Source organism: Agelaius phoeniceus, chromosome 14 (assembly GCF_051311805.1).
Source record: "Agelaius phoeniceus isolate bAgePho1 chromosome 14, bAgePho1.hap1, whole genome shotgun sequence".
In the NCBI taxonomy this organism is placed as follows: Eukaryota; Metazoa; Chordata; class Aves; order Passeriformes; family Icteridae; genus Agelaius; species Agelaius phoeniceus.
In genome coordinates, this window is record NC_135278.1 from 16268694 (window position 1) to 16286274 (window position 17581).

The 17581-nt window shown below is 44.0% G+C and overlaps 1 protein-coding gene across 16 annotated transcripts in view; it reads right to left on the minus strand.

Annotated features, from left to right (window-relative positions):
• Window positions 1-10356: 10356 nt before the first annotated feature.
• Window positions 10357-17581, minus strand: part of LOC129125855 (uncharacterized) — an 86151-nt gene continuing 78926 nt past the window's right edge. For 14 of the 16 annotated variants that reach the window (XR_013184236.1, XR_013184235.1, XR_013184238.1 and 11 more), the window contains one exon: window positions 10357-17540. The gene's annotated coding sequence lies outside the window, so the exon portion shown is untranslated. The remainder of the gene's footprint in view (window positions 17541-17581) is intronic. The other 2 variants (XM_077185899.1, XM_077185898.1) reach the window with 2 other exon arrangements.

The window sequence follows — 17581 nt, forward strand, 5'->3', positions numbered from 1 at the left end:
ATAAAGAAGTGTTTTCAATGGGAATAACCTTCAGGGTTTCCTGAAAATAGATTTACAGCTCTAGAAAAGTCCAGGGCTCATCCAGAGTGTCACAAGACTTTTGTTGATTAACATGAAGGCTTTTTGCTGAGCAATCCAAGTTGGTTGTTTTTTAAGGAAATTTATGGCAGTACCAGAACTGCAGCACTTGAGACTCACGTCCCAGTTGCTCAAAATCAGGCAGAGGCTGAAATCTTCAGCTGGGACCATGTCAAGGGGAAACACAAATCTGAAGAGGGGGAGAGGATGTGAACAACACCTGGGGATCTGGGGAAAAATAATTTCTTTACAGTGCAGGGGGTCCCACCACATATTTTTCCCCTCATCTGGAGTATGTCTGGGAAGAAGGTGGCTTTTTGTAAGGAATAATTCCTGAGCAAGGCTCCTGCACCAGCAGTTCTGAGTGGATGCGAATGTGGGGGAGACTCTGGGCTCAGCCCTTAAGGATTTCACCAGGATTAATGTTCAACCAGAAGTTAGAAAACAAGTAGATTAGATTTTAGCAGAGCAAAGTTGGGAGAGTAAGTGCAGGGTGAAATTCAACATGATAAAGCTGGGGAGAGAAAGGACACAGAGGAAATAGAAAGTGTTCAAAGATAAATTAATGTATGCCCGGGGGTTGTGTGTGCCACCTCCCAGTAATTGCACAGGGAATGTTCAAGTTGTTTTTTCTATTTTTTTTTCCTGTAAAGCCACTGTGAAGGAACATCAAAATGTAAAAGTAATCAACAGTGGAAGAAAAGGCAGACACGAGTTATAAAACATCAAATACAGAGCAGGGTTGGAACAATTGCATAATGAAGTTGAGAGCATAAAAAGCGATAAGAAAAGCAAAGGCAGCGAATGAAAAGAAACTTTCCAGGGAGGTAAAATAAAATTAGAACAGTTTTCAGGTCCAGGGAGGAAACAAGAGGCTGGAAAAGCAGCTCAGGTGTCTGCCAGAGTCAGGACAAGGTGTTACCCAAAGAAGTGACAGTGCTAAAAACCAAAAGCATTGCTCAGTGATTTGGAAAGAAACTAAAATTTAGACAATCTCACAGAAGGCAGCATGGAAGAAATAAATCCCAGAGAGATTTTCTGTGCTTAGGAACCCCCCAGGCAGCTCTTGGGCAAACAGCAGAACAAGCTGAGCTGGTCCTGAGCATTGGGGGACAGGAAAACACAACCCTTGGACAAGGGCTCCCAGCCTGGGTGAGCCCAGGCGGCCACCACCATCCCTCAGAGCCCTGCCAGAATTCCTGTGCCTCATCCTCTCCCCAGAGAGTCCCAACATGGAACAGGCCCCAGAGAAACAGCCCTCAGAAAGGACACAAGAATCACTAACTGTGGAAGAAAGGAGCTGGAATTTGGGTGCCTTTGGCTGCCCCAGCTGGAAGGAGCAGAGTTTGCACTTCACTCTGAAGTCACCAAGTTCCTCCATCATGGAAGACTTCCCAGTTCCTGGACTAACTCCTGCAGGAGACCTTTCCTGTGTCCCAAGGATGCAATAATGTCACTGCAGATTCTGGCCACATTTTCCTCCCCAGGCCTTCCCAAGGCAGAGGTCCCCATCCCCAGAGCCAGGTGGAGCTTCCCAAGGACATGGGGGAGTTTACACAAGTCCCACCCCCAAAGCAGCCAGGGACGTTTCTTCTGCAGTCCCACATCAAAGGGGGCCTGAGCTGCACCCCAGTCACAGGGGGGATGAGGGTGCCTTGTGTTTTCTGTTGATAACACAACATCCTTTGGCTCAACACTATTTTCAGCACCAGAGCCTGAAGGACACATTCTCCCTGGATTTAAGATGCTGTTTCCACCTTTCCTTCATGTAATCTATTAAAGTGAGAGTGTACACTGAAGTCTTTACCAGAAGCAGGGACTGAGTCATGGGGACTAAAACATCAGTGACAGATTCAGAAACCAACCAGGGACAAATGTTTCACCCAGGCTCCCTCCACAGATCAACCTTTCTGCTCATCTAAAACAAATATTAGTGGCTTTATGCTCTTCTTGGGTAGCTAAAGCACCATCAGGAGATGAAAAGCAGAAACAGGACAGAAGATACAGGTTTTATAGAATCCCAGGATGGTTTGGGTGGGAAGGGACCTTAAAGCCCATCCAGTGCCACCCCTGCCATGGGCAGGGACACCTTCCACTGTCCCAGGTTGCTCCAAGCTCCATCCAACCTGACCTTGGACACTCCCAGGGATCCAGGGGCAGCCACAGCTTCTCTGTGTTCACTGTGCTTATTATTTGACTTTTAGGTGGTGCTCAGCCTCTTCGGCTTGTAGATGCTTTTTTTTTTCTTACAGGTGCACAAGGGCAGTTTGGTCCTTGAGAGCAGCTGGGTTTGCATTTTATGTGTCAAATAAACACAGTAGCCCCAGATATGATTCAAACACTCCCCAGTGCAGTTTTCTGAATATTCCCATCCCTCCCTCTCTGCAGGCTGTCCAGTGCCAGGCATTTCAGGGAGGGATGCTGAAATAATTCCAACACTTATTCCCAAGTACAGTGTCTGCTCCATTATTCTGCCACCAGGAATTAGCAGGACACCAAACTGACCAGAATTTGTGTTTCTCAAGTTGTCTCTGTTGTACTTTGAGGTCTTAAAAATTAGAGAAACACCATTCAGTGTATTGGTTTTAAGGTATTTCAGTGATTAAAGAGAATCAGGAGGCAGCTGCAGATACTTTGTACCATATTAATATTTCTTTGAAGCTGTAAATAAACAGCAGCTCTTTTACGTCATATGATTTCCCAAAGGGGAAAAAAGAAAAAGAAAACTACCTGGTCCGAGAGTTCTGCATCTCCCTTTCTGCTGCCACTAGAGGGAGAAGCCTATTCCTGGGATCCCGTGGCTCCGAGGCTGTTTTTTTGGAATAGAATGGGAATTATTTCCGTTACAGGGAAGGACGTTTGTCCCTCTGTGATAAGCAGGGATATGGCAAAGGGAGAGCCTCTAAAATGAAGTGGGATAAACATTTCCTCCCCCCACGCTCAAATAAACTCCAGTTACAATCCTCCAACCTTGTGAATTTAAACACTGCTGCAATTGTTCTTCTTTGTTGGAACACAAATCCTTGCACTGTGTTTATTCCCGTTGCATCCAGGGCAGAGGAGGCCAAACAGGAAGAAAGGAGAATACTGCATTCCTATCAATATAGGAACAAAGGATGTTTTCTAGCGGCCTGAACTAATTCTGATGGAAAAACCATAAAATTTTCAATCAGCTGTAAGGAACAGTGGAAATTCGCTGTGGGCAGGAAAAGATCCTAAAGCAGCATTTAAATAACTAAAATCATACAATTCTGGATTTGCACTTTGTCTTGTTCTAATTCAACTTAAGGAATTGTACTGATAAATATTTCTTGTGTCACTACAGTTTAAATATTTGAACTAATAATGATTGCTTTGGATAAGTGATTATAGAAGTTGCACAGTCATTTCACTGCTATGGAAGTGTTGCAAAACAGCCTCAAATGTGGGTGCAGAAAACATTAGCACCTTCCCTAAATATGAAATATCTCAGACATGCAGAGTAACCCCCAAAATGTGCTTTCAAACACAGGCTGCTGGTGGCCAACAATGTGCAGCCAGACCTGGCTTTGTGACACTGATGAGCATTACAGACTTAGAGGGTAAAAAAGTCATTTTTCCAGACAATGAGGCACTTTGCAGGCTCAGGGCTGGGCCACATCTCTTCTGGGACACTCATTGTCCTTGTTCTTGCCAAAAAAGAGCAGCAACACTGGTCCTTAAGGTCATCAAGGATGAAACTTTGCCAATCTTAGACTTAAACTGCAGGTGCAAACATCGCCATATTCCTAGGATAATCCCAAAGGATTCCTTCCTGTCCTTCAAAGGGTCTGAAAAGTGGCTGAACCCACCTAAACATGAAAACCTCCCATGGCTCAGCTGTCCCAGCCTCCTGCTGCAGTGGCCAAGGCTGGCAAGTTATCCCTGCTACAACCCCTGTGTTTTATCCCAAATGTATAAAACCATCCTGCCATGGTTTTAACAGGAAGAATACCAGTCCCCACCTGCTCTTTTGTCACTCCCCTACAGCCTGGACACAAATATCTTGGATATTGTTCTTCACCAACACACTCAGCCTAAATTCTGCCTCTTCTCATCATGCACTAAGCAGGAAAACAAGTTATTCCAAATATAATTCCAATTCTCTGACAATTAATAATAAAATGTTTTAAAAGCAAGATGAGCAATGCAGCAGAAGGCTCCCAGGCTCAGTGCAGGGGCTGCCCCCAAGGCTTGGAGAGAAGCACATCCTCTCTCATCAGCTGAAAACCTGGGGAGCCAAAGCATCAACTACAACAAGCTTTTCTTTTCCTGGTGCTTTACTTGATGTTTTTTTCAGACCAGCTGCAGTGCTTTCCTCGCTGAATGGGAGGTCACTTCAGCACTGTTTCTGTAAAAGAGGCTGGAATCTCAAACTGGTGTTAAAAGTTCAAACTCATGACCCATCACATCTACAGTATTTTGTTGTCATTGTTGCGAGAGTGACAGGGCTTGGGATTTAAAAACTGCTGTTATATTTGTATGATCCAAGTGATTTTCTTCTCCTGTGATGATTTCATAGCAGAAAGCTTAAGACAACATTACAGATTTTCCACCCTTTGGTGTGCATGTGTCTATGTACATGCACACATATACAGAAAATAGAAAACATTCCCCAGTAAGTTTTCCTTTCTGAAAGGATTTTCACCAGCCTTGCAGAGTAACAGCATATGCAATATGTGTGTCACTCAACATTTCCCTTAACTGCAAAGTTTGTGTCAAAATCTGTTCTGAAACAACTCCACAACGTGCACTTCACATAACCCTGAGCTGCAGGTTGGGCTCCACTTTAAGTATGAAATATTAAGTGAGCTCATAATAGCTAAATCACTCCATTGTCACCCAGCACTAACCCAGGTTGGCAGAGCTCACGCTCCATGATGTCACCATTTATACCTTGCTGCAGTTGCCAGCAGAGCCCAGTTTGCATAAATTAGCTTTGATCGATGAAAAGTGTTAACATCTTTTATTTTTACCTTGGAGCACACTTGGAATGATCCTTTTTAGTGTTTTAAAAATGCATATGGGTGGCTTAAGTGCCAGGTTAGAATATATTGCAGTGCCAGCCACTGGAGAAGGGTCAGTGCACTGGAAGCTGGAGGGACTGGGGACAGCAAACACCCCTGGCCATCAGCAACACCTTGATAACATCCAAAAAGCCACCTTCCAATGTGCAGGTTGGGAAGACTTTTGAAGCCAGCCCTGAAATAGCAAGGACAGCTGTAGGATGGATTTCACCATCCCTCCACACATTAAACCCCATCCCACTTTGCATCAACTCCCACTGAAATAAATAACTCAAGAACCACGCAACATAAATAACAGCAGAATGGTTTGGGGGGGAAAATATCATCTCTCCGTCTTCTAAAAATAGCTTCCTTTTGGCTATGCTGTTCCTTTATGTCTTTCCTTGAGAAAGCAGGGATGAACAGAATACTGATTGGGATCCACTGGCACAGGCAGCCTCAGGAGCTGCATTAGAGGCACATTTCTCCCCCAGCCTGCTGGTTTTCAGAAGGAGAGGGTCTTTTCCATCTCCCTTTTCCCAAGGTTGGCTCTGTGGCTGCCCATTCCCTGCTCCCCTTCATCTCAAGGCTGTCTCTGCCCAAGAGGTGCCATGGGGTGGCTGAGATTCTGAAATCCCAAACCAAATCCAGCACAGCCCCAAAACTCCCTCTGGGCTTGCATGGAGCTCTCAGGAGGACCTACAGACACATGTGAAAGTGCAGGTTTACCCACCCAGCCTTCCACAGCCTTCCCTGGTCAGCTCTTACCATCAATTCTTACATTCACAAATGTAGGGGTCAAACCCTGACCAGGGTTAAGCTGAGGACTCCCATCCTTGTTCTCTTCCATTCCCAAATCCTGATGGATCAACTGAAACCTCCTTCACATCAGCAAGTTCCAGCTTGGTCACATTGAGCTCACACAAATTATGGAATCAGAGAATGGTTTGGGTTGGAAGGAATCTTAAATACCAGCTAATCCACCCCTGCCATGGGCAGGGACACCTGCCACTATCCCAGGGTGCTCCAAGCCCTGTCCAACCTGGCCTTGGACACCTCCAGGGATCCAGGGGCAGGCACAATTGCTCTGCACACCCTGTGCCAGGCTTCACACCCCTAAAATATCAAAGAGCTTTGTCCCAGAGCAGAAGGATTGTAAAGAAATTTTTCATTTTTCTATTTTTTTACTGTGTACCTGATTCCAAAGGTATTTGGAAGGAGAAACCCTCTCCCTCTTTGGGCTGAAGCCACAGAGACCTGGGATGCTGCTGGGATTTCACCCAAAGGCTGTGAGCAGATAGAAGATTTGCTTTCCATCCAACACCTCCAACTCTTCTGGGGCACCCAAGAGCTCGGGCACCCAAAATTCCTTATTTTCCCACATTGTCGTGTTTTTGAAAATCCCTGAAACACATTGAAACAAAGGCAAAGTACCTGTGCTGGTGGTGTCTGAGCTTTACAGGCTGAGGGGAGCGAGGGCAGTCGAACACACACAGCCAGATAAATGGAGAAGAGGTCAAATCCAAGGCTATCCCCATCCAAGGTTTATTTCAGGACCCCTTCTCCAGCACTACGAGGGGAGCCCCAGCCCTCTCAGAACCAAGCTGTTCCTGCTATTGCTGGCTTGGGACAAAAAGCACACTGCTGCTAACCTCTTACATAAAGTGAGCAGGCAAACAGCTGAATTGCTGACCCCACGTGGCCTTTTCCCCAGGATTTGTGGGTTTGCACAAAGAAGCCAACATTTTACATGCAGCCCTTGATGGAGTTTGGAATTGTGCAGAAACCCTGTTTGGAGTGCACACTCTTAACCCAATTGTTTGTGTACAATGTTCCTCCACTCTGATGCCAAACACTGGAGGTCTCTGGGTTATTTTTTCTATTTTTATTTTATTTTTTTTAAAGCTGCTTGGTCATACACAACTTTGAGTGCCTGGATATACTTCCACTACCATTAGTATTGCAATATAATACAAGCCTGCTGTCAGGAATGATTTTTTTCCTAGAATCTGTCCTTTCTTTCAACTGAGCACTCAGAGCTCACTAGAGATGAGTTCCAAAATTATTAAACACTTCTTGGCTCGGAGTTTTCTGTGCAGGCAGAGATATATATCAGGTTTATTTTGTGAGTGGGAGATACTTAGCAAGAGCAGTTGACTCAGTCTGCGTTTTGAGTAAACAATTCTCTCCATCTTTACATGCAAATTGATTGATTTAAGATTTTTTGGAGGCTTTTGTCAATTGCTAACAGATATAAAACATTCAGAAGGAAGTGCCACTTCCCTTTGAGTGGGGAAAAAAACCTCAGGCACGAGGTGCCAGCAGCTCCTTTCATTACACCAGGGGCTGCACTGGCTTTGCCTGCCCAGCAAATCCCAGAGCCTCCAGCACTGCCCCACCAGATCCATGAAAACCACTGGAGAGCCTGTGCTGCAGCAGGGGAGCTCAGGGACCACACACTCCCCCTTCCCCTGCCCTGGATGTTTAAATCATCCCCGAGCAATCAAGCCTCACACCTCAGAGGATGAGAAAGTGCAAGTGATCCCAACTGGTGGATTACACAAGGGGGGGATGAAAGCACAGAACACCACAATGCCCAGATTCAACAACAACAAAACAGCATTGAGGCATCCCAGCACAAAAATCCCCATTGTACATTTGATTTCCAGCCATCCCATCTCTGAGTTGCTAAAAACTACAGGACAAACCATTCCCTCCTCCCCAGCTATCCCAAACCCAACCTTGGCGTTTTTGTTTTTATTCAAAGACACATTAATTGTTGTGAAGGCACAAAGTATTACCTGGAATAACACTTCAAATGCAAATTAAGGGCTGTGTAAAATTATTGTAGTGCAAGAGTACCATGGTTTATTAACAGCAGATTTGCAAGGTTAATTTTCAATTATGTATTTCTTATTAGTTTTCTAGCTGTCTTGCTATTATTAAATTTAAAGAGGAAGATACTTTCAATGTGTCCAGCTTCTGTGGCGTTATTACTGATAATTATTCCTATTTTCCAATTTGTGTTACTCTCATGTCTTGCAAAATTTGTAATTAATGAGCAAATAATTATAGCAGCACTTACTAGAGCTGCTTTAGTTAAAGCTGTGTCAGCTTTTGTATTAGGATCCCCATTTTTCAAGGGTTTATAACTCAAGCATAAAAATTCACTCTGGGCAGAGCCTTGTCATAAGAGCTGTCTGCTGAGCGTGTTTTTTTGGGTTTTAAATATTTCTAAGCAGCATTATTTAGGTCTTTTTTTCTTAAAGTTATGGACATTTTAATATAGCTGAAAACTTCTGAGGGCATTAAGTGTACAGCACTCTGCTTTCCTATGCTCCAACATCTTGGAAGTAAAGACATTTTATTTTAAGGTGAAGGCATTCACTTTCACAAATAGGAAACAAGTTGCCTCAGCATCTCCAAAGCCCAGAACTGGGTTTTTAATGCCTGGTGGTCATTAGCTTTAGAAAACAGACACAGAAGAGAGAACACAGAGGAGAGCTTGACATTGAGGGATGTTTGTGCTGATCCCACCCAGTTAATGCATTCAGGCACTGCCTCAATTAAGGCACACGAGTGGTCCTTAGGAGTCAACAGGGCTGGCCAGGCTCTCTGGGATGCCCAAAGCACTCACTGCCCAATTCAGCAGAACAAAGCTCTGCTTTCGAGGGGGTTTGGGGCTGTCCCCATTCACTGCCACCGCTGTCCACGTGCCTGGAGGGGATCCACAGGGATCTCTCCTAGGATGCTGAGGGCTCAGGGGGCTCAAACAGCTCAGCACCTCCTCAACGAGGGGCTCAGAATCCCACAGGGGCCTGGCTGGTGCCAGTTTACAATTTAGCACAAAACCAGTGCTCCTTCTTTTGTGTGGAAGAGGAAACCCCAAGGGAAAAGCAGCAGATGCCAGCACACCCAGGTTTGCTGTACACAAAATGAAATTGGAAAGTGGCGGCTCTAGAATAAACATTCTGCAAAATTTAGGCTCTACAGGAGAGCCTGTCACAGCTGCTTCTTCCAAGAATTCCCTGTGGTCACTCATCCAGAAACACTGGACACATTTCTTCATCACTCCTGCTCTTCTGCACCTTTCCTCCTGCAAAGGCCTTGGAGCAGCCACCCAGCTCCTGGAGAGCCACTCTTAGAAATCTGGAATCAGTAGGATTGGAAAAGACCTGCAAAATCATCAAGTGACTCTTGGAGTGTTTGACCTTAATACTGACCCTGCTTGACCTTAATATTGAGCTTAATTAAAGCAAGACCAGCATAACTCAGCAAACAAGTCAGCAGGGCTGTGAAAATCACCTTTAGTGCATTTCACACAAGCTTTGAAGAGCAGGGAGGATTTAGACATTTCCAGCAGCAAACAAACAGCAAAAAATGCCAGTTTTACTGGGGGAGATAGCCAGAGATGAGATAAAACCAGAGAATGATGAGATCTACCTGTATCAGCCACAGCAAGTCACAGAATGCAAGGTTTGTCCTCTTGAAAATCCAGGTAACGTTTTCCTTGAGCCTCTTCATCAGGAAAGGAGGCTGGGCCTTCTCTGACCTTTTATTTACCCTTCCATGCCTCCCATCCCATAGGTTTTTCACACACTCATTCGGGATAATTATCTCCTCATGTTTGCGTTAATTGCTGATGAGGGGGACCCAGTTTTTATTCTGTTGGTTAATCCAGATCTGCGGCATTTGGAGACTTTTACTGACTAAGGATCCCAATACCCCCCTCCCTGGGGCATCCTCATGGCCAAACCATATTTTATAAGCCTGTACTTCACTGGCAAACCCCCCAATCACTTGCAAACCCCCCTGTGTTGCAGGAATTTTGGTATCTTTATTTTGCATGTGTGCAGAGCCTGGTCCAAATATGGCTGATAAATATATTATATAAATAATATAATAAATATAATAAACCCCTGCCATCTAAACCAAGTATTCCTCCTCATTATCGGGGTCTGTTTGACTTGCAGGTAAATATTTTCCCTTACCAACCCATGTCATAAGTTTGTCCCAGTTCAGATTACTCTGCAAAACCAAAGGAATCTCTATGTGCTGATATTCCTTGGTTTCTGATGGTTTCCCACTTTGGCTGTAACCATGGAGCTGCTTGATTTATCATGGCTTCATGGCACAACGTGTATCTCATTATTCTCTCCTGGAAGCTTTGTATGGCTTTTATTTAGCTGTAAAAACAATTTACATTTTTTGAGCATCTGAATTAAAGATAGACTAGAACTATGACATCGAGAGCTGGAGATTTTATGCAAATTTATTTATAAATATAAATCACATTTAGAATGCAAAATTACACAAATGTCTTCTACAGATCACCCATCTCTTAAAGAAATAATTTCTTTACTTTTTTAAGGAAAATGCCTAAACTTGTTATCCATATATTTGCAATGGGAATGGAAACTTGGTAAAAAATCCCAAGTGAAATTTGGGATCAGTTATGTGACAAGGAATCTTTCCAGTTTCAAGTCCACCTGACAGTGCTCCTGTACCCACACCACCCCCAGCACTGTGCCAGAACTTGTGTTACTCAAATATTATTCCAGAATAACATTCCTGGGAAAACCCAGCTGCTTACATCTAATTCCAATACTCCCAAGCACCATAAATCCAGGCGTTTTCCCTGTCTTTCAGAATGGAATAGACTGAACTTTTGAAAGTGGGATGCAAGAGATGAGGATTATCTGTTCAGAGCCCCTCTGAACAGATAATATGATAGAAGTTCCTTGGATTTCAAAACAGTCATGGATTTGGATACAATTAGGTCTTCATCAAATTTCTTTTGATACCTTTTCTCTGCTCTAATCTCAGGTTTTCCCTTTTTCCCTCTTTTGGGGTCAGGTTGTTTTCTCATTTTCTCTTCTAACACAAAATCTCTGCCCTGCGGAAAAAAATCAGTGGTTGTTTTCTTGACTTTCCAACAAAATAATCCATGAGTTCTCAGTTTTGATGAACAGTTCATAACATTCCTTCTACTTGATGGAAGTGACATCCAAACCATCTCAGAAATCTCCATGCTGCCCATCCTTCTGCCACAAGGAATTCTTCACTGAGCAGTTCTATTCCCATTGCACTTTATCCCCTCAAAGAGGGGAGAATTGTTTCCTAAGGAAAAAAAAAAGGCATCAAACATTAAGTGCCAATATCCTGCTCTTCCTTAGCTCTGCTTGTACACTGAGGTTAAATACAACTCTGGAATCAAAACTAACACAGAAAAGGACTTTTCCCTAAGTCAGAGCAGCTCCGTGTGGTGTTTGCTACCCTGAGCCTCTGAAATTCACAAAACAGAATCACAAAATCACTAAGTTTGGAAAAGACCTCCAAGATTGTCCATTCCAGACTTTGACCCAATTCCACCATATCCACTAAACCAAATCACTCACATTTCTGAGCCTCTTTTCACTATTTTACCTACAAAAGCATCCAGCTGCATTTTCCTGTCATTTGGGTTTGTTTAATTCCACCTTTTGAAAAACTGCAAAGGGAAGAAACTCCAGGATTACAATTGAAAAACTCATAAAATGATCCTCTGAAATTTACCACGTTAGAAACTTCCTGTCAATGTTTTTAACCATGCCACAAAAATTCTTAAAAGACACATAAGTTTTGGTTCAGTATCATGAAAAACTTTTAACACTTAATCAAGTGGATATTCTGATGGATGAACACTGAGGATACATTTCCAATGTTATACATTTAGGGTGACAGAAGGAAAATACCTTTTCTAGCCAGTTATTGCTCAAATCAGCATGCTCAGAATTTACAAAGCGTTGTGGGCAGAATAAAGTCCTATTCCTCAAAATTTTCATTATTAAAAAATCTGGATATTTGGAAGACAGCAGCATCCACTGTGAATAGCAGGAGAGTGATGGCTGTGGATGCTCAGCTTTGCATCCTGGCTGGTACTGGACCAAACTCATCCAGCAGGGCATCAGAACATTGGAGCAGAGAAGAAGAAATTATAAAGGAAAAAAGAAAGGTGTAAGAATGAGAAAAGTTGTAACTAAGAAGAGCTGAGTTAACTGGAGACTGGTTTAACAGATGTAAAATAGTTTTACACTTCAGGAGGGAATTGTGCTGGTACAACCTCCAGTCCCACCTCAGACAATTGGATTTAAGCACGAGTTTAAGGACAAAGCTGAGCTGGGATAGTTTGTGAGATCACTATAAAAGCACAACCTTCCATTCTCCCAAACCATATGGGTTTGGCTTCCCATATGGAGTGACAAAATAAAAATGTAGTCTAAAAATAACTCTCAAAAGTGCACTGGCTGAAGGCTGCTTCCCATGCCACAGTTTGATTAGCCTTGTGTTTTATTTCTTCAGCAGTATTTTCCATTTATCTCTGATTTGGAGCACGAAAAAAAGCTGCTTTTATAGTTGTAAGCAGAGGAGAAAAAGGCATCCTGGAAACAAATACAGAGAGAGCTCTTCTGGCTTTACAGGAGCTGCAGGAACAAGGAAAACAATTTCAGAGCAGCACAAACCAAAGTGATGCAGGGAGAGCCGGAGCGCTCCCGTGGGAAGGATGGCACTGAATGCCAGCATTCCCACCTGGGCTCTGCTGGAAGGTGCCTCTGCAAAAACCAGAGATTTATTTACTTGGTTTTTTGGTTTTTTTGGTTTTTTTTCAGGGGAAAAGATTCCAGCCTCTCCTCGGATGCTGTGGTAGGTGTTGGGCTGCTCGCTGTGGGAGAGAACTCGAGGGGCTGGAGCGAGTCCAAGGATGGGAATGGAGATGGGAAGGGGCTGGAGCTCCAGGAGAGGCCAAGGGAGCTGAGAAGGGGCTGAGCCTGGAAAAAAGGAGGCTCAGGGGGGACCTTGTGGCTCTGCACAGCTCCTGACAGGAGGGGACAGCCAGGGTGGGTCAGACTCTGCTCCCAGGGAACAGGAGAACGGCCTCAGGCTGGGCCAGGGGAGGCTCAGCTGGGATTTTAGAGAATCTTTCTTCATGGAAAGGGTGTAAAGCATTGGTATGGGCTGTCCAAGGCAGTGATGGATTCACCAGTCCTGCAAGTGCTCAGAAAACCTCAGGATGTGGCACTTGGGGACTTGGTGTAGTGGTGAACATGGGGGTGCAGCTGGGTTGACAACTGGACTTGACGACCTTAAAGTTTTTTCCCCAACCTTAATGATTCCATGATTCTAAATTTTAAATTCCTTCCAACCTCAGCTGGAGCAGGGAACAGACCATCACCAAGCACCTGGAGATCTGCTGGTGGCATCCAAGACCTGAAACCCCTGGCTCTGAAGGGGGAAGAGGGAAGATCAGCCTTTGTGGGAGCCCCCTGACATCGAGGAAGGGCTGAGTCACTGCTTGAAGACAAGAAAGAAATATCCCATCTGGGCTTCTCAGGGATTACTTCCCCCATGCTGGAGAAGCCAAGGAGAGCATAAAGCCACTAATAGATGATGCTTTAGATGAGCAGAAAGATTGATCTGTGGAGGGAGCCTGGATGAAACATTTGACTTCTGAATCTGTCATTGGTATTTCTCATTATTTGGGTCTTTTGTCAAAATAAGTAAAGAAATAAATAGCAGATAACTAAAAAATTCACATCCAACTTTCCAGAATGATGGAGAGAATAATTCCTTGCTTTTCCAGCATTTCAGTTTTCCCACCTCCCTGGGTTGGCCAGGGTTTTTGCAGGTTAATGGGTTTCCTGCAGGCTCTGGCACTGCACATTCTGTGCACACTCTGAGACAGTTTCTGTCCTGTTTCTGCATTAGTATTTGTTACTGCAGATGCAAAAGTGAAATAAAACTGAGAAAAAATTGTGTTTGTAAGAAAAAGATGCCCCTCTCCTCAGCACAGAGGGGAGACAGCAATGTCAAGGTGGGGAGGGAGGAGCAAATCCGGGGTCTGGTTCAGCTCAGGAGGAATGAAAGGTCCAACCTCTTTATTCTTCAGGAATCTGGAGTGAGAAAAATCCAGACTGAAGCCCAGGAGCCTGCACTGGACACACATCACACCACAGCCCAACATCTGCACAGTGCACAATAAACTTCTTCTATTTGATATTTTTTCTCTCTCCAGTTTCTTAAAGCTCTAGAAATGATTTTCCCAATCTGAGCAAAAGCTCTGCACTCCCCCTTAAAAGAGATTTTTATAATATCTAAGAAATATTCAAATCTAAAGAGGGGAAAGAAATCAAGAGTGGGAAAAGGCTGTAAAAGCATTGGCAGAGAAAGGATTAGAAACCAGCTTTTCTCTACAGAATTTATAGCGAGAAAAAAAAATCCCGCACTTCGGAAACAATTATTTACAAAGTTCAAAGAGTTTGGTACCCTTTGCCTGGGTAAGATAAGGGGCAACAAATAGCACCCACAGACACGAGGAGTTTAACCCAATTACTCCTGTCAGCAAAACTAATTTCACAAAGCGCATTTCAGCCAGGAAGAATACTTTCCTTGCTCGCGATTCCTTTTTACATTGCTAATAAGTCTCTTAGCAGTCGATTAGAAGTGCCTCTTCAGGCAGGAGCAGGATCGCCCTGAGCGCAGCCAGCGGTCCCTGCTCCGGAAAAATCCTGATTGGAGCCGGGGGGAATTTCGCCCGAGGAGCTTCCCTGCAGGTGTTTGGTGCCTGGCTGTGTCATTGCAGGGGCTGCTGGTGGTTATTACAGCACTGACAGCTCCCAGGAACAGGATCTGGGGCCGCTCTGACCCTGCTCCCTCACTGGCATCCAGAAATCAAAGGGCGTTTTCAGGGCTGCGTGTCCAGAGAGGGGAAGAGGACTCACCTGCCTGACAACTGGATAAAGCTGACAAACCTTAGAAATTTGTCCCAAATGATGCAAAATCTATCTGGAACATCCCAAATCCTGTCACCTGCTGAGTTAGGTAAACCCTTTAAGGCAATGTAAGTTCAGAGGAACCTAATTTCAGTAGAAAAAATGATGGATGAGGGACAAGGATGATCAAGGACAGCCCTCTCCGGGTGGGTGCCTCTTTCCCCAGCTCCACAGATGGGGAACATTTCCTGAGGAGATGCTGAAAAGCCCCTGGCTGTGCTCTCTGGAAGTGAACAGCAGCAGGAGCTGCACCAAGGCAGGAGGATGAGCAGTGGATATGGGAGACAGAGAATTTAAACTTTTTGACTCATCCCCAGAACAATCTGAAAAAAGTTTCAGTCTCTTTGTGGATAAATACAATTTTATCAACTCTGCTGAAGGCAGTGAGGAGCCCCAGGCAGCCCTTGGCACCTCACCTGCACCTGGAAAATTAATGCAGTGTTTTAATTCATCCAGAGAAATGCTCACTTATGCAAAGAAAATATTTAGATGATGGAGAAGAGGATCAGCTTCCAGCTTTGTGTATTCTGGGCAGCTCTGTGATCCGTGTGTAGGCACCTCAGTGAAGAACAGGGACTGGAGGTGTCCATGTCCATCCCAAACATTATAAGAAATCATCTGACATCTAAATCCAGCACACACAAAATAGGCTAAATTCATTAAGTCAAGTTATTCCATTTTAATTCTCACTTTTTTAGTTTCTGTTTCAAAGGCTTTGTGGCAATTCCTGTCAAAGAGCCAAGTAAATATTTTCTTGTGCTGCATGGAAGATGATGTCAGGCAGTGATGGGAGTGAAATACTGACTTTGTAAAACTGTTTGGACCTCTGATAGGATTGACTCATTTTGTCAGATTATAGAAAATGCATTCCATGATTATATACACCCCTAGAGGCCCCGTGGAGGTGAGATTCTGCATCTCACAATGTTATTTAACCAGGAAAAAACAGACTAAGTAAATAAAAAATCTGCTGGATGTGACTTCATTTTGCACTGTTGACACCTGCTTCTATGATTTAATGGATGTTACTAAGAATATCAGGGTTGCTAAAGTAAATGATGAAGAAATCAGAGGTCAATCATATAATAATAAATATTAGCATAGGTTTCCCAAGGCCAGAAGTGCCTGCAATGGTAATTGGAATTATGATTTTCCTCTTGAATTATGTGATACTGAAAACACTTTGTTCTCTGCTGCTTTCCTGGAACTGCTCCATTAAAGCCAAGGAGACAAACTCTCCAATTTTGTTTAATCCAAGAATTAATGTCCCCTTTTCACGAGGATTCTTTTTCCTTCCTCACCCTGTACACGAAGTTGTGTCAGAGGGGTGTCCCTTGTGCTTCTGCTGCTGGTCTGAGCACCCCAGCTCTGCCATCCCTGCTGGATATTCAGGATAAGGTAGAAAAAGAGGAAAACCTCCAAACTGCACTGCACACAAAGGAAGCATCAAACCCTTCCTCAGCCACAAGCCCCTTCCCAATGGAACACCAGGATAAAATGCCCTCAAAGTGCATTAATGCAACAGCCAATATATTAAATTTGATGAAAGACTGGTCCCAACAATATAGTTAAATTGACAGAATAACTGAAGCTCATGGCACTATTTACAGCATCTCTGAATTACTCTGGACACACAGAAAGCACCAAAAAAATGTGGCTGTAGCTTTAGAAGAATTCATTTTGGAGTTATCCAGCAGCACCTTGTACAGTAAAAAATCAGCCCAGCAGCCAGGCTGGTGCTGGGAGGAAATTCCAGAGGGTGAGGGGCTGGCAGTGGCTCTAAAGCACTGAGTGCCATCCTTCCCCACCTCCAGACAGCACTGCTGTCCCAGAGCAGTCTGAAAGTCAGAAGAATTAAATATTTTCAGCAATAAGAGTTGCTGGGTGCTGCCTGTCTTACCTGGGGATTCCTGCCAGCACCGCAGATTGCTTTGGAAATGCTGCTAAATCATATTTTTTGCAGGGCAAAACCTGCCACAAACTAATCTTGTAATGCTGCCTGACTATTGTTGGGCTGTTTTCCTTTCATGCCTGTGGCTCCTTGCTGACAGGCAGCTCACAGAAGCCGTGCTGGAGCTGGTGGCTGATGCTGGAACACTCCGTGTGGGGAAACCGGGATACGCCACGAGTGTTTCAACGCGGTTACACAAAAGTCTAAAATTAGGTCATAAATTATATAATCCTGCAAGGAAACAACAAATTTAATGACTATGCCAAACCAGAGATAAAAGCTGAGGAAGGAAATAGCATCTTGCTCATTAAATATTAAGGATCAGATCCTTCAAACACTTTCCAGTGATGAACTCTGTGGGAGCTTGGCATCTGTATTTGTGTGTGTTCTATAGAATGTGCTTATACATCATATACAAGTGCTGGGTGTGATTTATGGAGCACACACACATAGTAAGTATATTTATAATGCATAAATACATTCCATCAAGAGCAGAGGAGGTGATTAGTGAGAGTTTCCTAAGAGGTTTAATCAGATATTTTGATGGCTTATTTCCAGTGTTGCTCCAAAAGCATTTTTCATTGCAGGGCACTGGGAGAGAGCAGGTAGAGGCATCTCCTCTCCCCACTTAGAGCAGCAGCAGCTTTCACATCACATCTTCAGCGGGATTGAAGAACCCTGTAAAGGAAGAAAGATTTCCAAGATGTAACAATGGATTT